The sequence below is a fragment of the Mauremys mutica genome, chromosome 1 (genome assembly GCF_020497125.1).
Source record: "Mauremys mutica isolate MM-2020 ecotype Southern chromosome 1, ASM2049712v1, whole genome shotgun sequence".
In the NCBI taxonomy this organism is placed as follows: Eukaryota; Metazoa; Chordata; order Testudines; family Geoemydidae; genus Mauremys; species Mauremys mutica.
In genome coordinates this window covers 109,943,295-109,964,650 of record NC_059072.1, presented here as the reverse complement: position 1 = coordinate 109,964,650, position 21,356 = coordinate 109,943,295, and the positions used below count along the sequence as shown (strand labels likewise).

The 21,356-nt window shown below is 44.7% G+C and overlaps 1 protein-coding gene across 2 annotated transcripts in view; it reads left to right on the top strand.

Moving 5' to 3' along the window:
* Window positions 1-8,799: 8,799 nt before the first annotated feature.
* Window positions 8,800-21,356, top strand: part of WASHC1 (WASH complex subunit 1) — a 70,741-nt gene continuing 58,184 nt past the window's right edge. Inside the window, exon 1 of one of the 2 annotated variants that reach the window (XM_044990854.1) lies at window positions 8,800-8,817. The gene's annotated coding sequence lies outside the window, so the exon portion shown is untranslated. Of the gene's footprint in view, window positions 8,818-8,993; window positions 9,115-21,356 lie in introns of those variants that run through there. The other variant, XM_044990845.1, reaches the window with a different exon arrangement.

The following is a 21,356-nucleotide window of genomic DNA, read 5'->3' as shown; positions in this document are numbered from 1 at the left end:
TCATGTTCAACTTTATAAAATGGTTGTGTGGTATGCAATGCAAAGTTTGTCATGTTGGGTGTCTTTGGAAGGCTCACGATGCACTGAGCATGGTTGTTATGGTAATGTTATAGGTTATAATTTCATGTATATAGTTATGAGCTGAAAATATATCCTCATGGCTTAAAGCAAGCCCAGGCAAAAACTCTCCAAGAGCAGAGGGGCAGTTCACACGCCATCAGGGCAGGTATGGAACAAACCCAGCACAGCCTCGCGGGAACAAAGGATACTGGCCTAGGCAGCAACAAAAGAATCTGTAAGATTCTCAAGGGAGTCACCCCCTTTCCCTTGGTTAGACTGGGACTGTGATAAGGTAATGCTCACCTGACTCTGAAGGAGGGGAAGCCAAGAGGGAAGAAAGGGAGAGACATTTGCCATGCTCTCTCTCTCTCTTCCATCTATATATACAGACACCACACCAAGCTACTGAAGCACTGATCAAAGGGGAGAGCCTGGCTGAAGAGCAACCAGCCAACCTGTGGTGAGAAGCATCTAAGTTTGTAAGGGCATTGAAAGGATTAAGATCAGCTTAGAATGCATTTAGCTTTTCTTTCATTTGACCAAATCTGACTTATGTTTTGACTTATCACTTAAAATCTATCTTTATAGTTGATACATCTGGTTGTTTTTTTCTGCCTGAAGCAGTGTGTTTGGTTTGAAGCATGACAGAGACTCCCCTTGGGATAACAAGCCTAATGCATATCAATTTCTGTGTTAAATTGATGAACTCATATAAGCTTGCAGCATCCAATCGGCATAACTGGACACTGCAAGATGGAGGTTCCTAGAGTTGTGTCTGGGACTGGAGATATTGGCTAGTGTCATTCAGTGGCACAATCCAAGGAGCAGCTTACATGCCAGAGGCTGTGCATGAACAGCCCAGAAGTGGGGGTTCTCACAGCAGAGCAGGGTAAGGCTGGCTCCCAGAGTCAAGGATTGGAGTGACCTAGCAGATCACCAGTCCAAATAACATCAGAGGGGAACGTCACACCCTCCCCATCTAGTGTCCTTGTCTCCAGCAATTGGGGATTTTTGCTAATGGCAGTTGTGGATGGGTCACATGCCATTGTAGACAGTCCCATCATACCATCCTCTTCACAAACTTGTGAAGCTCAGTCTTGAAGCCAGCTAGGGTTTTTGGCCCTTGGCACATACGAAATAATTCCTCTCCTTATTTGGTGTTCATATCCTTCAAATACTTTTAAATGGCTCTTATTCCTCTTCCATCATCAGCCATTTTCTGGCTAAGCTATTTAGTTCTTTGACTCTTCCCTCATAAGTCAGTCCCCCCAGCTGCTTAGTCCTAATGCTGTTTGACTCAGCTGTCTTAGCCATCTAAGTCCCCAGTCTACCACCACAGTGCTAAAAAGGTCAAGCCGTTGAGTGCCAATCTCTGCTCACTAACACACTCCCCAGGGCTTGTTGTAAAGGTAGGCAAATAGCCCCAAAACATTTTTAGGCAGAGAAGAGCAGGATGTGCACTCTAAGACTGCAGCTCAGCAGATTCTCCCAGTAGCAAAACAGTCAGGCAAAAGGAGAAAGAAAAGCAAAAGTGCTTAGTATTGCTGGGCAAAGCCTAGATTCTCTCTAAAAGTAAATTCAAGGAAATGTTTGTACAGATGTGGAATCAAATCTTTAATGTTTACAAAAGATAGGCCCAAGCTGGAAAGTTTGGATCTTGGTTGAGATCCAAACTTCCCCCAAATTCAGGACTGTTTCTGGTTCTTTTTAATGGGTAACATTTACCCCTATGAAGAAGGCCAACACAAGATCGATGCACCACTGAACTCTATTTTCAAGCCTCAAAATAGAGCTTCAGGGCGTGATTCGGAGTTTTCCATTGACTTCAATGAGCTTTGGATCAAGCTCTTTGCCAGGGGTGACCTTCACCCACAGGGTATTTTGGTTTGATTTGGTTTGGGTTTTTATCTGAAACTGTGAAAAATGTAGCTCTGCATGAACAAGATTTTTATGAACAAGATTTTGGGTGCAAACTTTTTTTCTCTAATATTTAATTTTTCTAAAATATGCCCATTGAAGTCACCGGCAAAAATTCAATTTACGTCAATGGTTCAGGGTCAAGCCCTAGATGATGATGCTCAGAATTAAAATAACAATTAATACATACAGCTTGCTTTCTTTTTTTCTCATTATTCTGTTTGGAAACAGGCTGTCCTAAAAATGCACCAATTGTGCTGCTGTCTCTATTTAAATTGGAAGTAAGGCAATTTATTAGTATGCAATAATATTTAGTGTATATTTTATTATAATTTTTTTATCACTCTCCAGTTATTTTTAACTATAATCTTTAATGTATAGACTTGCATCTCTTTTCCTGTTTCTCTTTTTTATTAGCCTTCTAGAGATAGTCGGAGATCCTCTCAATGTGAATCAGACAAAGACTTATATTGGTCTAGGAGTATTAAAATGTAAATTAAAAAATTGAAGCTAATGTAAGAAACTAAGAAAATATTGTGAAAAATCTCTCTAATCAAAGATATATGATTCATATACTGAATATATATGAATACTTAAAAGAGTTGTTTGAAAATAGAGGATGCAATGGGCATGAACATTCCACCCCTATTTTTCTTGGGAATTAAAAGCTTAAAAGAAAAATGTCACTGCTCCAAAGCTGGTTGAAAAGTGGGATGACATTTTCATGAAAGTGTTGACTCCTTTTTTTTTTTTGGTAACAATTCAAAATATCAACATCATAAAATCATCGATACTTCAAATTTCTGTGAGCAGCTCCAGCATTTAGCACTAATCTTGCTCTTTTCAGCTGCAGATCACAAGCAACTTCGCCAAGGAGGTAAGTGTCAGAGAAATAGAGAAGCTGTATGACTTACCCAAGTTACAGTGACGCAGTGGCAGAGTCAAGACTAGAATTTAGGGCTCTTAACTTCCATGTTGCTGCCCTATTAAAAGTGTCAGCAAGAGTATTCTTAGTGGGTTAAAGTCTTCATTGCTCCCTTCTTTCATCATTGCACTAATGTGTTTTATGGCTACAATCAAATTTTGACAAAATGTTGGAAAGAAAACAAACCAAGACAAAATTTATAAGTACACTCTGAGATGGATAAATAATGGCAGTTGCAATTGAAAGGGGAGTGGCTGAATGTTTGGAAGCAGGAGGTATTGGCTTTAAAAACTCAGCCGTTTGGCTGGTCAGAACTTGGCTGGGTGGCCACCTTAAAATACTTCTTGTTCTGAGCTTGTTTCTTTTGTCTTAGCGCAATGGCTAATGTTAATGTTTAGATATACTTTTAATGAGATTTTATTTTGAAAGGCCTTACATGTCATGTTTGATGTCTTGCCTGGTAGCCTTGTGGGAATACTCTGCATTGTTATGCAGGAAGTTTGGGTTTGATCCCTCCTTGTGTTATCATATTCCCTAGGAATTCATTGTTACAAAAATAAAAGCATTAGCCTACAGCCATACTGCTATGGGCAGGGATGTTTGTGATGTTTTGGGGCTCGCCTGGACCGGTAAGAGATATTGTCACCACCTGTCCTGTAATATTGGGGGCCTTTATGCTGTCCAGCTATAGTTCAATTCCATGATACTAATAGGTATAGTTTGACTTCTATATTCTGGGGAGGGGATCAAGGGTGGGGAGGTGAGGCTCAGCAGGGGATCCGGGGGTGGAGGGGTGGGGCTCGTTGTGGGGGTTCTGAATGCAGGGTGAGACTCTGCAGGGTACGGACTGAAGTGCAGGGAGGGGCTGACGGGGGGTGACTCATTGTGGGAGGTTCTTGGGGTGTGTGGAGAGGTCCAAATGCAAGAGGGTTGGATGGACTGGGGGGAGCTCCCCATACAGTGACCCCTCCTCCCTGGGGCTGAGCAATGATGGTGGCAGGAAGCAGGGGAGAGGAGCAAACATAGGTGCTGGCTTCCTCATTTCCCTGGCTCCACCCCAGGCCCTGCTCCCAATCCACCCCTTTCCCCAAGGCCCCACCTCCACCCCGTCTCTTCCCGCCCCTGCTGTGCCCCCATCCCGCCTCTTCCCGGCCCATTCCACCCCCTCTCCTGAGCACGCCCTGCCCTCGCTCTGCCCCCTCCTCCCCAGCGCCAACACTGAACAGCTGATCGTGGCGAGCAGGAGGCACTGAGAGGGAGGGGGAGGAGCTGATTGGCAGGGCTGCTGGTGGGTGCTGAGCACCCACTATTTTTTTCCATGGGTGCTCCATCCTTGGAATGCCCATGGGGTGAGGAGCTTCCTGCAGCCAGGGAGGTTCCTGGGGGTGGGTCTGATGGGACTCCAACTGCTCCAGAAGAAGAGGAAATCCCATTCTCCCCACCCCCAGCAGCTGAGCCAGGTGTAGGATTCTAATTCCCCTAGGAGTAATTCACTCTGTCACTCACCTGGGCTGTACACTGCACAGACACTTAGGAAGCAGCTCAGCTGCCTGGCTCTCCTGGTTTGCTGCTTTCCTGCCCTCTCCTTACACAGACCATGACCGGGAAGGGGGGGTGAGAGAGGAAGTGGTAACCTGAGCTGTGCCCCATGTTACAATTCTGCTTCAGAGTGTGTGGACCGATACAGAAGGTTATGTATGAGTAACTAGAGTTATAGGAAAAAATGGTAGCACCTTCTATTATATTGCTTTATTTCCTGACTAATATTTCACATTGCTTAGTGTTGTGTGATCCCAACGTTGTGTGATCCTGTACTGAGAAATATTTTGCACTAAAGAAAGTGCTTCTGCCATCAGAAACAGAATAGGCAACAGATATAGGAACAGCAACTCAATCTATTCCATGCTGTCTTCACTTCTGTACCACAGGTGGAAAACTAGAGTTGAGCCTGAACCAAAACCTAAGGTCTGAACATCCATGAATGTTAAGATAGTTCAGTTCCAGATTCAAATGCAGCGTCCAGGCCTGGTCTTTATAATGGGTCAAACCAAACTTCAGATCTGAAAAACCTCAAACTACAGGGAAGTTTAGAATCAGATCTGGTATGTTTTCTGGTTCTGGCCTGACACTGTGCAAAATTGAGACTCAGCCTGCTCTTCTTGAATCTTTGGCAAGAGCTATTCAGCTAACTAAAAGAAACTTGAGGGACTCCAAAACACACATGCATGGTAGCACCTTAGTTCTGATCACCTTCCCTTTGCACATGTTCTGGGGTTTCTATTATTAAATCCTAGTGTAAAGTATAATAATAGCACATGGAACTTTTCATCTGAAGATCACAAAGGTGAAAAGCCATTATTATTTCCATTTTTCAAGCGAGGAAACTGAAGCATGAATTACTTATGCAAGATGTATTTGCTTGCTAAAGGATGCTGCAGCAACAGAAAGAACAAAGTAACAAAGTAATTTCATGTTCTCAATTCTCCATTTTTTTCCCCACCTAAATAAAAACTCCTAGACGAAAGGTACAGTTCCTTGAACCTGTGTGAAAAGCTGTCCAAATCTATTGCAAATCTAAAAGACTTGTCTTTTGCATGTGAGTTTGAGGTTATGACAGGAGAATAAATGAGTGATCAGGATGAGTTGATAACAACAATAAATCCAGCCTATGGGGAAAATTTGTCTTTTATGCAGGAACTATGGACATTGTAGAAGAGTTTAGATATTACTGTGATGGAATTACCAGCAAGACAGACAAGCACACACATAGCTAGATATAGATAGATAAGAGGAAGAATGGCTTTGAAAATACTGCTTGGAACATGAAAAGATTTAAAGTGCCCTGAACTGGCACAGATCAGACACAATGAAGTTGGTTTGTGGCCATAGCATGCAAAGCATCACAACAGGAAGAAACAGTGGAATCATCTAGTTTTGTTTGTTAAATAGACTAAGGCCAAAATCCTGCCCTTACTTCAAGCAACCTCACATGGTGTGAGGACAGCGGAAGAGGTCCTATAACCCCCTATCACTACAGGGTATGATGGCTGAAAGTGAAAGGTTGCAATGCACTGTTATGTGCTATTTAAGTTCCCCAGATCAGGAGGAGTATGCCTTTTCCTGCTGTTGCCTGCTAGCATGTGCAGATGCTGTCAACATATTCAGTAGCTGACTGACAGCCAGCCTAGACAACCCCTCTACCCTGCAGAGAGTGCCTTAGGGACAAATTGTTTGGCATATTAGCTGAGGCCATTTCTTTGTACCCTAGAGATCATATTTTGTTGGTGGCATAGGGAGATGGGGGCTCCCTACATTTTTCCCCTCACCTATAGAGCAGTGGGCAGTATTCTCTTAAGCAGGGGAAGAAAAGCTATACTGTCTGATTTGAATTTGTTTACTGAGACTTGCCAATGCAGAGAATTGGGAAAGGAGAATGATGCCCATGGGTGGGTTAGTCAGCTTTCAGTACTTGCTATGTAAGAGGGTCCTGTCATCAAGAGCACTAATCAGCCAATGAAAATTGTTCTGGATAGGTTTTTATCCATTGTTTCACTGGCTGAGAGTGGTGTCACTCAGTATCTGCAGAAGAATTGTGTGGGTGGAAATGAAAAGTAAGCCAGAGGCTAGCCCTGTCAGCTTGCTTGTGCAGTTTAATTAAACACATACTAAAACAGCTGCTTTTTCTGATTTGCCTCAAGATTGTTATTTTTTTAAATTCTTTAGTCCAATCACATCTCCCATTTCCTTAGGCCTTATCTAGACTACAGGGGAATGGGTTTTTTTGGTCTGTGTTTTTGGTATATGACAAGGCCTTACTGGGGCTCACAATATTATTACTTCCCTTCCACTTGCAACCACTTTCTTATTGAGATTCTGGCCAGTCCCACTGCCATTCTGATACCAGTTCTTAACTGGGGCCCAGTCCATTCTTGTGGCTCTCCTGCTGTCTAATCTATCTTTCCTCCCAGTGCCTTACTGGGGTTCTCATGGTCTTCTTCTTATCTGCCTAGTTCTGTTATTTCTGTCTGCCATCTGCCTGCAGTAGCTCTCTCTCTACCTTTCTTCTCTCATTCTCAGTGGGGCTGGCCCAGCCCTGCACCCACCTCCTCTCTCTTTAATTTGAATTTTTTGAGTGTATTGAATTGGATTTTTATCTGAGTAATTGCAAAGCACTTGAAGGGCTTTCCATCAGCAGTATATAAATAAAAATGGATCAGAATAGATTGGATTGCTGCTTCTACATCCGTTCCCATATTCTCTTTCTGACAGGTCCTGACACCCACACACGCTCCTTGCTCAGACTCAGCTAGGTCTTATTGCTTTCATTCTCAGTGTTGTATTGGTGGCAGGCTTTATATTCCTCATAACTTCCTCTTACAGAGATTTTCACCTTGTTTTCTACCTCCTTGTCTTAATGGTACACTTTAAATGCTAAACAACTTGATGATCTGGTCCCTTCATTAAGACTTCACATGGGCCAGCACTGTGCTTACTCTCCTTGTGAACGCCTGAAATGTTATGTCGCTGCTCATTTGCTTTAGAATTCCAACCAGTTTGATATCACTCTCTGCTTCAACCTGCAACAAGTGTTTATAACTTTGGATCCCACAGCAAATGAGCGTAGCCAGTGAATAATTTGCAACTGGTATTTTATCTAATGAATTTAGCATTTCCCCCCACTAGTTGAATATGCATGACCAGATCCTGATTTTCTCAAATATATTTAGTTTGAATTATTTGCCTACATTTTTGTGCTGTTTTAACTCTATGTATCAATCACAAATAGTTCTGTGTGAGCATTCAATACTTGATATTTGCTGTTCTCATTGTGTGAAGTTGTAACTGATCAAAGAAGTCCCCTGGAATTGTTTGTGATACTTGAGTGGATGAGCATGCATATACCTTTGGCCTAATGACTTGTATATGCACAATTAAATGTTGGGTTTGATTAATATTTGTGCACACAGCTTTGAAGGTCACTTGCCATGAATATTTGTGCTGGTAAAGTTGTTTGCTTGGCTGTTTGCAGAAAGAGAACATAAAAGAGGCATAAGCAGAACCAAGGAGAATTCAAAAAATTTCAGCAAATAGTCACCATTTTAAAAAAAGTATTTAATTGCCCAGTTCTTCAACTAAGCACTGGAGGGAGAACAAGTGCAGGTGAGTCAGATGTTCCCTCTTCCCCAAATCTGAGAAATGGGGAAGCAGAAAGGCAGCTGGAAACAGAGGCAGAGGCGACAGTGGAATGTTTTTTTGTGTGACCTTCTCTTAAGTCATATGTTCACTTCTCTGCCTATGGGCCAGAATCAGGTCCAGGGGGACAGTGACCAGCTTCCCTTTCTTTGTGATTATATCAGAGAGTGGAGGCCCTGAAATATGTTCTGTTGTAAGATGGGGTCACGCTATGGTGGTGGTTGAGGACCTGTGTCATGCAACATGCGACATGCCGCAGTATCTCCAAAGAGAGTGTGGTAGCTCTGTGGGGACACGTTGGGGCTGCGGAGCTTAAGGTGGTCTGAAAAAAGTGTGTCGGGGGGGGGCTCCCAAAAGCTGGGAGCACTAGGTGCAGCCCAGGGGACTTTAAGCACTGCGTGGCCAAATCGCCACTTCCCCTCCAACCACCGGCACTGTTGATTGTGTGGATCCAGAGCCACGGGACGGGCGGCGTGACACCGAGCCAACAGTTCGTGCCAAAGTGACAGGCCCCTTCCCCAGCTGGGGTCTGGCTGCCAGGGGGGCGGGGGGCTTCCGGGGCCGGGCGAGCCCCGCGCACGGCGCCCGTTCTGCACTAGCTCCGCTCCCAGCCGCCCGGGGCTTCAGGCCGGGGCAGGGCGGCGCGTGAGCACCGGCGGGACCCCGCCGCCCCGCTCCTCCCCGGCGCTGCCAGGCCCTGCGCAGAGACCTCTGGGGCCCGGGTACGTCGTTCGCCTCCCCCCGTCACTTGATGGACACCGAGGTTACAGGCGTGTTGGGGACCCCGGAGCTCGGCCCCAGGCCGATCGCCCCCTTCCCCTACGCCAGCCCCCGGCGGCTGCTACCCAGCCCGGGCAGGCACTAGGACCTAACGGGAGTGGGGCAGAGTACGGGCGGAAGTGGTTTTCAGCGGGAGCGGAAGTGACGCGTGGTAGGGGCGGAAGTGGGTGAGGGTCGGAGGGGCGCTGCTGGTGCCGTTGCTGCCGAGGTGTTTAGGGGGCGTGTCCCGCTCGCGGCAGGTGAGGGGGTTGAGGTTCGGGCCCGGCCGGTGGGCAGAGCCGCGGGGGCTGCCGCTAGATGGGTCCCCGGGGGGCTCGTGGGGACCTGCGCGTCCGGGTCACCCCGGGACTGGCCTGGCTGGGGGGCCGGGAGGGTCTCTGGGGCCTGGCGGGGGCGGGGGCTCAGCAACCCCGCCTGTTACCCGAAGCTTGTGGGGGGAGCCTGGGCTGGGAGGGGCGGGAACGGGGTTCGAGATGACACCTCACTGGGATGTATTGGTGGGACTTCAGAGTGTTACCTGCAGCCCCCCCCCTCCCCCAGGTGTGTGTGTGTGTGTGAGACTTGCTGAGCGGGTGCACTTGTTGCTGCAGGGCACTGGATAGGTAATATTAAAGTAAAGGGTCGTTGTAGCATTCTGGCGAAATGGCTTAATTGTATCGTTAATTATGCTTCATGAGTTGGACCTACAAAAAATAGGTGCATATCTTACCTTTGGTGCATAATAGATCTCCTGCAGATACTGGGGTTTATACAGCGATCAAAGGTAGAATGACAACTTTGTAATAACAAAACTCCTAGTTATGGACATTACTAGTATATTCATCAATGCTCTGTGGCAAAGCTTGGCTGATTGTATATATGCATGTGTACATATACATTTACATTTATAATTCTGGGTCTGGTTCTATTCAATATCTTCATCGGTGATTTAGATAACAGCACAGAGAGTACACTTATAAAGTTTGTGGACGATACCAAGCTGGGAGGGGTTGCAAGTGCATTGGAGGGTAGGATTAAAATTCAAAGTGATACAGACAAACTGGAGAAATGGTCTGAAGTAAATAGGATGAAATTCAATAAGGCCAAATGCAAAGTACTCCACTTAGGAAGGAACAGTCAGTTGCACACATACAAAATGGGAAATGACTGCTTAGGAAGGAGTATAGGTCTCTCGCAACTTACGCACATTTAACATGCGCGATTTCAGCTTTACGCTGAAAGGCCTGGAGTCCGGGAGGGGACGTAGCTTCAAGATTTAAAGGTCCTGTGGCACCAGCTGTGTCTGGGAGTCCCAGGGCCTTTAAATCACCCAGGGGGCTGGTAGCCCCTGGGGCGAACTAAAGGGCCCGAGGCTCCAGCCACCGTGGAGCTTCGGGCCCTTTAAATGCCAGCCCCAGCCCGGCTGCCAAAGCTGCGGGCGGGATTTAAAGGGCTCCTCCGGGCTCCCCACCACGGCGAGAAGCCTGGCGGAGCCCTTTAAATCCCGCCTGCAGCTTTGGCAGCTGGGCCGGGGCGGCATTTAAAGGGCTCCACCGGGCTCCCCGCCGTGGCGGGAAGCCCAGCGGAGCCCTTTAAATCCCGCCTACAGCTCCGGCGGTCGGGCGGGGGGGAGCCCTTTAAATCCCACATGCAGCTCTGGCTGTGGGACCGGGGGGCATTTAAAGGGCTCCACTGGGCTCCCCACCAAGCCTGGCAGAGCCCTTTAAATCCCGCCTGCAGCTGTGGCAGCTGGGCCGGGGCGGCATTTAAAGGGCTCCACTGGGCTCCCCGCCACGGCGGGAAGCCCGGCAGAGCCCTTTAAATCCTGCCCGCAGCTCTGGCGGTGGGACCGGGGGGCCCTTTAAATGTCCTCCCCCCCCCCGGCCCCACCGCCGGAGCTGCAGGCGGGATTTAAAGGGCTTGGGGTTTTGACTATACACGGTTTTCGCTTTATGCGATAAGCGCGGAACAGAACCCCCACCTAAGATGCGACAGACCTGTCCTGCGGAAAGGGATCTGGGAGTCATAGTGGATCACAAACTTAAATATGAGTCAACAGTGTAACACTGCTGCAAAAAAAGCAAACATCATTTTGGGATGTATTAGCAGGAGTGTTGTAAGCAAGACATGAGAAGTAACGTTTCTGCTCTGCTCTACTCTGCGCTGATTCATCTGGAGTATTGTGTCCAGTCCTGAGTGCCACATTTCAGGAAAGATGTGGACAAATTGGAGAAAGTCTAGAGAAGAGCAACAAAAATGATTAAAGGTCTAGAAAAAATGACCTATGAGGAAAGGTTGAAAAAATTGGGTTTGTTTCTTCTGGAAAAGAGAAGACTGAGAGGGACATAAGAGTTTTCAAGTATATAAAAGGTTGTTATAAGGAGGAGGGAGAAAAATTGTTCTTCTTAATCTCTGAGGATAGGACAAGACGCAATGGGCTTAAATTGCAGCAAGGGAGGTTTAGGTTGGACATTAGGAAAATCTTTCTAACTATCAGGGTAGTTAAGCACTGGAATAAATTGCCTAGGGAGGTTGTGGAATCTCCATCATTGGGGATTTCTAAGAGCAGATTAGACAAATGCCTGTCACGGATGGGTTAGATAATATTTAGTCCTACCGTGAGTGCAGAGGACTGGACTAGATGACCTCTCGAGGTCCCTTCCAGTCCTATGATTCTATGTATGCCAGGCACTCATGGGGCTGCTGTTATTTGTTGTCCTATGATTATTTGGTAATTTGGCAGTTACCAGACTTGTGTACACATGTTTGGTAATTTTTGGAAATATACCGGTAATTAATGACTTCTGAGAGTTAGCATCACATTGCTGTGAATGCTTACATCTCTGAGTTGCTTCAGGCTGTTGCAGATGCAGGAAGGCAACTTTGCTTCAGTTTTGTATCAGTTAATGCTTGGTTTGCATTTGTAAGACTCTCTTCACAACTCTAGAAATTTACTTTAAAAAGAGTTTGCATTCTGCAGAATCTGAATCAGTACCTCAAATGGACCTGATGTTAGATACCACTGCATTAGAAGATTTTTGGCCCCTCTCCAGAATCATAGGCACCACCAACCCATTCACAGAAATAAAGCTTACTTGGGGGAGGAGGCAGGGCATAAAGTGGACTGAATCACTTGGAGTCACAGAACTATTAAAAAAAATTATCTGAGTCTGGTCTGAGGCAAGTAAATAGCTGCTGACTGGACATTGTAAGTGTATTAAAGAACCACTCTGAGATTTAAAAATATGCTGCAAACAAATGCAGTTGTTCCTGGTAATGACAGATCTGTGACCAATTTAAGCCTTAGAAAGAGGGGCTTGATAACATATGAGATTCATACTGATGTATAATGGTATCTGTTTTGATGGGATGACAAGTTTGGAACAGGCTTTGTTCCGGCCCTTATTCAGATCTCCACAGCTGTGGACTATATTGTTCAAACCCTACAGTGGAAGCAGTGCAGTACTATAAGGCTTTGAACTGCAGTTTGTATATTGGGCATGGAGAATTTCTAAAGAATCCCTGAATGAGGAAAGCTGCTGTGTACTCACTATGATGTAGTTCTTGTGTACACATAGGAAAGCCCTTGCTTTAGTTACTCTGTACCGATGGAGAAAGAATTGTTGCCATTTGAAATAGGTAGTGAGGAATACTCTACAAACAAAAGCTGCACTGTGTGTTTGGGAGGAGGGAGTAAGCTTGTGAAACTGGTTCAGTCATCATTACCCAGGACATCAGCTGATGGTTTGCAGTAAAGCTCTGATGAATAATCTCCTAAAAACATTATTAATCTGAATATCAAGTAGTTGCTGTTGAACCAGCAACTAATGCAAAGAAAGCCACCGGCTTGTGGAAGATTTATATTTCAGCAGTGCATTAGAATCCATTTTATTAATCTGCCAGAGAGAACTCTGTTTTTTAAAAGTACAAATTTTGGATTTAAGCTGTACATTGGTATGCTTAAAGTAATATTACTAACCATTGACTAAAATAGATGCCTCTCTTGCACTGTGGAGATGCAATTATTTGTCAAATAAATGCATGGGTAATGTTTTCAAAATAAACACATGCTATTGTGATAAATGCATTCATTCTAATAAAATTCTTCTGTGTTGAAAATAAAGAATGAGTCAGCCAACAGTAATACATACGGTTGCAGTGGTATTACATTTACCTGTGTATACTGAGATGCTGCTGACAGGCATAATAACTGCTGTGAAAAAGGTTGTTACTGAGGCCATATCAGCAATGGTGGGCACAGATAATATTTACTCTAATACTGAGTGAAAAACTTTGCCCCATTATAAAATCACATCATGAAATGTTAAACTGATCAGTGATTGAGCCCAGGTCTTTCCTACCAAAAAGAGGTGACTCTCATTTCTCTAAGAGCATTGTAGATATGCTTCCACCACTAGATGAGGGGGTCTCACCCTGAGGAAAAGTACGCTTTCTCTGGGTTTTTTGCCTCTTTACTGTGATTGCCAATAAATGGACCAATCAGTGCCAGCTGCGGTGGTGATTCATATGGTGTGAACAAATGTCTGCTAGGGACTGGACTGAGACCACCATCTCGCTTCTCTTAGGCCACTCAGCAGTCATCACTGGAAATGGCTTGCAGTCTTCTGACCCAGATCAGGTGACATAAAGGTGAAAGGCTCTATATCTATTGCCAATTTTTTGAGGCATCCAGTCTTCCTAGTGTACTGAGATTACTCTGGAATAGAACAGATACCACTTCCTCTGCCTGATGCAAGGTCTGGAAGCAAACTTACTTTGATGTCTCCCTTGGGAAATTTTCTGCATTTCAGTCTTCCTTTGAGTCTTGTTCTGCTGTTTTGCCACTTCCCTCTTTCTGCTCTGGTTAGGCTGTCGTGATTTGGGAAGGATGTCTGGGGGTCCCTTGATGTTTGTTTAATTATATTTGGTTGATGAACTTGTCTCATTTAGAAAGTGGAAAGAGCTAAAATGGCAACATTATTAAACCCATGTGTTCCCTGGGACTGCTTTGTCAAGACAGAAATGCCCAACCCACCAGTCCGTCAGTGCTTCCATCTTAAATGTGGTGCTTTTCTTATTTATTTGTATTATCATAACATCTAGGAATCCCAGGCATGGACCAGAACCCCAAACACAAAACAAAAACAGTCGTTGCCCTAAAAGAGCTTACAGTCTAAGATGATACAACAGTTATTTACAGACAAAGAGGGAGCGCAAGGAAACAATGAGATGGTATTTGGCAGTGTGACAGACAGTGGGCTTAGTACACCTGTAGCCTAGCTGTTGTGAATTTTTTTGGTAGGCCTCATGGCAAAGGAGAGTTTTAAAGAAGGATAATGACTGAGTTTTGAGGATATTTATGGGGCGCTCCTCCCAAGCCTGTGGGGGCAGCATGGGAGAAACTATAAAGGTGCATGTTTGAAAATCTAACAAGTGGGTGATGAGGCTGGCATCATGGAGAAGTTGGAAGTGTAAGCTGATCTTTTGCTGCTGAATGAGAGGTGATAGGTTGGTGGGGATAGGTCATGAAAGTGGAGTCAAGTAGCTTATGTATGTTATGATAGAGAAGAGGGAACCAAGGAAGGGATGCAAAGAGGGAGTGACGTACTCAATTTCCTAGCCGAACACTTTGCTCTTTTGCAGCAGCATTCTGAATGGATATCAGTGTGCCAAGATTGCATTTGTAAAGGCCAGAGAGAAGGATGTTGCACGAATCAAGACATGAGATGATGAGAGCTGACCACAATTTTGTAAGGTCTATAGATAAGAGAGTGCTGATGGATACTCACCTTTAAAGATCCCTCACTCGTTCCACCAAAAGAATCATGTAACTGTAATGCCAGTGGCACTAGCTGAACAGGCTGAGGGCTCTGTCGCTGAGAGAGGAGGGGTCAGGGATTGAAAATTAGAAGTTTATAGTGCTGGCCATTGAATGGTGACTCTGAAGCTTGTTTTCCATTGGTGCCGCATCCTCCCTCAAACCCTCCCTCAAACCCCTCATTTCACTGCAGATCCCTATAGCCTTGCCTTCATACCCTTACCTGATTGGTACTTGTACATGGAAGTGGTGCTGTCACTGCAGTGCACTTCCTGACTCACCGTCTCTGCTGGATTGGGGACATAAATACTTCTCAGGAATGGCAATAATCCCTTGTTCTACACTCCTTGTTAAATCTCCTCCCTGCCCTTTTACTCCAGACTGCACTGGATGTTGACTGTCTGTGAGGCTTGTAGATGGCATTCTTGGGGATGATTTTTTTTTTATTCTGCTTTCTTGTGTTGTATCATCTGCTGCTACTTCTGCAGCATCTCTTCTTGAATGACACACACACTCAGCAGACCACTCCATGAGGCTGATCACAGGATCTTGTAATATCACTGGAATTTCCTCAGGCTCTTTTTCCTGCTGTATCCCAGAATCCTTTGTTTCTTCCTTGTCCTTTGCCTGGCAGTTTCCTGAGGAATGTAGATCCTATTTCAAAGCCTGTTGCCTGCACTAATTTGTTTCTGTTGGCTTCTTATTTCCATTGATTGATTGCTTTGGCTCTTTTGTGTTACTTTACATTTGTCGACCAATTTCCCTAGTCACATCAAATCTGTTCTGCTCTACTGCTGCTCCAAAGCCTTTGGCAGGACTACAGATATGGTCTGCTCTCTGTCTTGCTGCTTCCAAGCATAACCAATCTGAGCTCTTCTGTAGGAACAGAAAATAAAGGAAGTCAGTTTCTTAGCATGTTGGGCCTTGTTTACTTGTGTTCTTCCTCAATCTAGCATCACAGGTACAGTTCTTTCTACAATTGCAAGTGTCTTGACATCACTTAAGGATCAATTTAAAAGATGTGGGGAAAATAAGTCATAGGAGAAGAGACTGACTTCAGGGCACGAGGATCAACCCTTTACACACACTGCCTCTGTGAGATGTTTGGGGAGAGTCTGCAGGTATTCAGTGGGAGGTACTGGGAACTCTTGCTTGAAACATTTTCATATTTGACTGGATGAAACAATTCTCCCTTGGCCTCTTGGGAGAGAATAAGATGGAACCTAATAGTATAAGGCTGTTACATCCCTAACTCCTGACTCAAGAGCATTCCTGGCAGGCAGAAGGTGTGCTCCATGTGTGTGGAACCCAACTTTCCCAGAGGCCATTGTGTTGCCCTGGATTTGAGGGGTGTGTATACCCCAGAATGTGATCAAGCTAATTGCCAACCAGATTGTGTGCATTCAGCCACCACGAAGTAATGCTGCAATAGAACACCACTTAGTTAAGGGTTAATTTGGAGACACACTTTCAGAAGCAAGGTGATATCTAGCTGACAGTTTCTGCTAATCAGAATGGGAGGAGGGGACGGACATGTAAACAGCTGAGTCTGAAAACCTTGGTGGTTGGAAAACCTTGTCTAGACGCCTCTGATATTAAAGTTCATTGAAAGTTAGAAAAGTGATGATCCAGTAGGGGTCATCATGACCTATGTGTTTTGTAGAAGTTACTTATAAAATATTAGCTAATAAAGTGTACTTTGGAGCAGTCCTCTGAAGCCATCTTGAGAGACCTTTTTCCTGACACTCTTTCTCCCCAGTGGGTAAGCAACTGGCCACTGCGAACCTGCTGTTAATTACTCAATACCATTCCAGATGTTAGGTAAATATCTGGGCTGTTCTAAACCTATTGCTTATGTTTGTGTGTGCTTAGATCTAATCAACTGCAGTTGTAGACAAGTGCACGTTTACTTGCATTACTCCTTGATCAGACAGAAGTGCTGTGTTCCTGTTGATTTATTCCTTACACCACCTGGAGTGAAATAGTTACGTTGCCCCTGTTGGGGGTTCTGAAAACTCCTGGTAACAATTCGTCTGACTGGTGTTCCATATTGTTTAAAAGTCAAGTAGAGCATTCAAGTTTGTTTTTTTTAATTAGAGTTTCTTCTTTGCTGGTTATTTCTTCTACTTTTCCTATAAAAAGCTTTGATGGGGCAACAAGCCTTGTGGATGAGGAGGGGGAAGCAGTAGATGTGCTATACCTTGACTTCAGTAAGGCTTTCGATACTGTCTCACATGACCTTCTCATAAGGAAACTAGGGAAATATAGCCTAGATGAACCTACTATAACATGGGTAAACCACTGGTTGTAGAATTGTACTTAGAATAGTTATCAATGATTCACAATCAATCTGGAAGGGTATACTGAGTGGAGTACTGCAGGGATCTTTCCTGGGTCTAATTCTATTCAGTGTTTTCATAAATGATTTGGATAATGGCATAGAGAGTACACTTATCATCCACAAACTTTATACCAAGCTGGGAGGGGTTGCAAGTACTTCAAAGGGCAGGACTGGAATTCCAAATGATCTAGACAAACTGGAGAAATGATCTGAAATAAACAGGATGAAATTCAATAAGGAATAATTCAAAGTAAGAAGGAAATTCAAAGTGGGAAGGAAAAAATCAATTGCACAAATACAAAATTGGAAATGACTGCTTAGGAAGGAGTACTGCAGAAAAGGATCTGGGAGTCATAGTGGATCACAAACTAAATGAGTCAGCAGTGTAATACTGTGGCAAAAAAAGCAAATGTCATTCTGGGATGTATTAGCAGGAGTGTTTTAAGCAAGACATGAGAAGTAATTCTTCCACTCTACTCAACACTGATAAGGCCTCAACTAGAACATTGTACTTGGTTCTGGGCATCCCACTTGAGGACAAATTGGAGAAAGTCCAGAGGAGAGCAACAAAATTGATTTAAAGATTTAGAAAACATGACTTAGGAGGGAAGATTGAAAAAATTGGGTTTGTTTTGTCTGGAAACAAAAGTCTGGGGGATATGAGTCTTCAAGTACATAAACGATTGTCACAAAGAGAAAGGTGATAGCGTTCTCCATAACCACTGAGGACAGGATGAGAAGCAAAGGGCTTCAATTGAAGCCAGGGAGATTTAGGTTAGACATTAAGAAAAAACTTCCTAACTGTAAAGGTGGTTAAGCACTGGAACAAATTACCTAGGGTGGCTGTGGAATCACCATCATTGGAGGTCTTTAAGAACAGTTTAGGCAACACCTGTTGGGGATGGTCTAGATAACAGGTGCAGGTGACTGGACTAGATGGCCTGTTGAGGTCCCTTCCAGTCCTGTATTTCTGTGATCCATGAGAGAAGCATTCTGTAAATTAGAGAACTATTTCCAGCTCATGCCTGCCCAAGGGCAAGGACTCTAAACTGGAGAGTTTTCATGGTGGCATAGAATACCAATTTCTAGGCCACTGGACTGGCTTAAATTGGAACTTTAACAGTAGCTGCTACAGTGTACCTGTCAGAAGTACAGGAATAGGTGTCCTGACTTTCCCACAGTGCTTTGGGATTGGAAATTTGTGAACTGATACTGATGATGGAGTCCTGATGCTTTATGAACATGCTCTCTCCAACATTGTCTTGCTAAAGAGGGAGAGAGACTTGGTCTACACTGGGGGCGGGATCGACCTAAGTTACGCAACTTCAGCTACGATAATAGTGTAGCTGAAGTCGACGTACCTTAGGTTGACTTACCTCGCGTCCTCACGGCGTGGGGTCGACTGCTGCCGCTCCCCCGTCGACTCTACTTCCACCTCTCCCCGTGGTGGAGTACAGGAGTCGACAGCAGAGCGATTGCGGATCGATTTATCGCATCTACACTAGATGCGATAAATCGATCCCCGATAGATCGATCACTACCCGCTGATCCGGCGGGTAGTGTAGGCGTACCCTTAGTATTAAACCATTTAAAATTGGTCAAATTTAAAAATTTTGGTTAAAATTCAAAACTTAGAAGGGGAGGGGAACAGGAACAGTTCTGACAATCTGGGAAATCCCTCCCTCCCATTTTTTCCCCCCTAACCAAGTTTCCTTTATATATAGGAGGCTTGGTTCTGGAGTGAGCCTTGTGCCCCTTACCCTGTCAAACCTGGGATATTATGTCAGCGCTGGGTTGTTACAGCTTTGGTGATATTAGGTGTTTCTCCTCATCATCTAAGAACAAATCTCAGACATGGAAATTTCCTACAGGCTGGTCAGCAATACTTGAGTTTAAAAGATGTCACATTGATCAGGAAAGATGCTGAGCCGAGAATGCTGTGCTTATTTCTGAGCCTCAAGGAGCACTGTATGAAATGGCCCTTCACTTAAAGAGTCTTAACGTTTGTTGCTCTCACGCAGGGCTTGGAAACAATTACCAAACACTTACTATCCAGAGGCAAATATGAAATGGAGGAGGAGAAGGGAGAACTACTAACGAGGTCCAGAGGCAACAACACTAGCATTTTAACAGCCAAGTTTCCCAAGTGGCAAGAGTGAAATTGACATGATTCTTGTTGCTTTCATTGATGCCCATAATATTTAAAAAAGCAGCAGTTAAGCTGTCTAGCTAGTGTTTTCGTTTCACTCTGACTGGGAAAATTATGAGCAGTGATAGATTTAGTGGAGACTCAGGAGAACACTTCAGGTTTGGAATGCTATCTAAACACCCGCGATGGTCAGGAATGTAATTATTAAATAAACAATCTTAAATTGAACCTATGAATTGATAATGATGGAGCTTAAGCTCACCTGGGAAAGCTTCCCACTTGCTAGTGGTGAGTAAATTAGTTTTTCCCAAACCCTGTTCTCATGACATGGCTGCTCCTCCACAGTTTCTAAGGGGGGTCCTGGCAGACAAACGCCTGTGCATGTAGCACCAGAACAATTTGGAATGCTAGCATTGTCTTCATCTCTCCTTCGTTAATTTAGCTTCAGACTCCATTCTGCTGAGGTAATCTTCATCCCTTCAGATAAAAAGTGCTGCCCTGGCTTCCTGCCTCCCAGAATTCTATGGCAGGAAAACTGCAAGCAGATAATCCCTAGGGAACTACTCTGCGGTGTGGTTACTGGACCTTCGTAATATTGGGTAACTGCAGACACTGCACACTCTGCCTGAGTTGTAGGAGAGAGGGTGAAGAACACAGCTGGGAGCAATAGTACTAAGATAAACCTGAAAGAGCAAGGGAGGCACTTTTAGAAGTTTAAAGATAGTGGGCAGGAGAAGAGGAGGAGAATTGTCTTGAGAGAAGCTGCTCCAAGATGGAATGATATGCTATATCCTGTGGCCACAGTGTCTGGGTTTGAAGGGAATAGTTTTCATCACTTGAAAGCAATTTCTGCTGTTTTTAATCTCCACTCTCTCTGACCTTTTCCTGAGATAACCTCTGCCAAAGGTTATCCGACCTGCAGTTTATTGCCTAGATTATTGATTTCCAGGGCAACAAAAAGCTGGGGTAAAAACAGGACAGTCCATCTTATGCAAGCCACCCTGTTGGGGTCTTCCTGCTAGCTAACATTGGAAGTACTGAATAAGTTCCCCCTTTCTAGTGTTTGTGTGTGTATTATCTCAGGGAGTCCCAGCTGCTGCCACGTTGTCTGTAAGAAGCACGAGCATCCCCTTTGCTGCTGCGTATGCAAAACTGGCGGGTTGGGTCTAATGGATTTGGCACGACCAGACTGAATAGCTGACTGTGCTAAATATCATCTATTGAGCCCTAGTAGTAATGCGGGGGGGGGGGGAATATTGTGATATGCATGAATTTTGGTGTTGAGGGACATGCAGGGACGCTCTAGTGGGTCTAAGGAAGGGATGGAAGTGGGATACTGGAAGTATTTGAGTGGGAGGGAAATGTGGTGGTGGAGGGATAAGGGAGGGCAAGATCACAAAGCAGAAGGCTGAAACTGATGACTATAACAGAACATTATTGCCCTGTGAGCTGGAAGAAGTGACCAGCTGTTTTATTTCAGGGAGATGCTATATTTTCAGAGAAATATATTGTTTGTATGTGAGGGTATTAAAACGGAGGCGCTTTGAACTCTGCTGAACCAAAGCCAGCTGTATGCGCTTGCTGGCACTGCAGCAGCAGGTCAGCTGGAATCCTCATGGAGACTCAAATAGTTAAGACAGTTTGTCACATTTAAATGGTGTCAAAGGCGAGTCAGATAGAACAGGGAACTTGAACGTATCCTGGGCCTAAGTGGGAATGGACACAGATGAAATGGCTCCAATTGGGCAGTCAAATGAAGGGAGGGGGAGGCTAGACCTGGACGTTGAGAATGTTAAAATGGGTCTTAGAGACAAGGTGGGTGAGGTAGTGTCTCTTATTCTCTAGTAAAAGAATGGAGGGACCCTATAACGAAGAGGAGCATCTGCTGTGAGACAGGTGGGTCTGTGGGGGACATCTTCACTGACAGAGCTGGTATGATTGAAGCACAGTTCTGTAACTTCTGTAAGTCTCCTCCTTCGATATTTACCTTTTTTGCTTACCCCTTCCCAGTATCCATCCATTCGTGTCTGTGATGATAGGCTGAATTTAATCTTTTGATGCCAAACCAATCCAATTGAATCTTGTTTTTTACTATTCCCCTCTTACCCCTCAAGATAATCATTTCAGTTATGGAAATTTACTTCTTCAGCAATAATACCTAACTTTTGTGCAGCACTTTTCATCAGTAAATCTC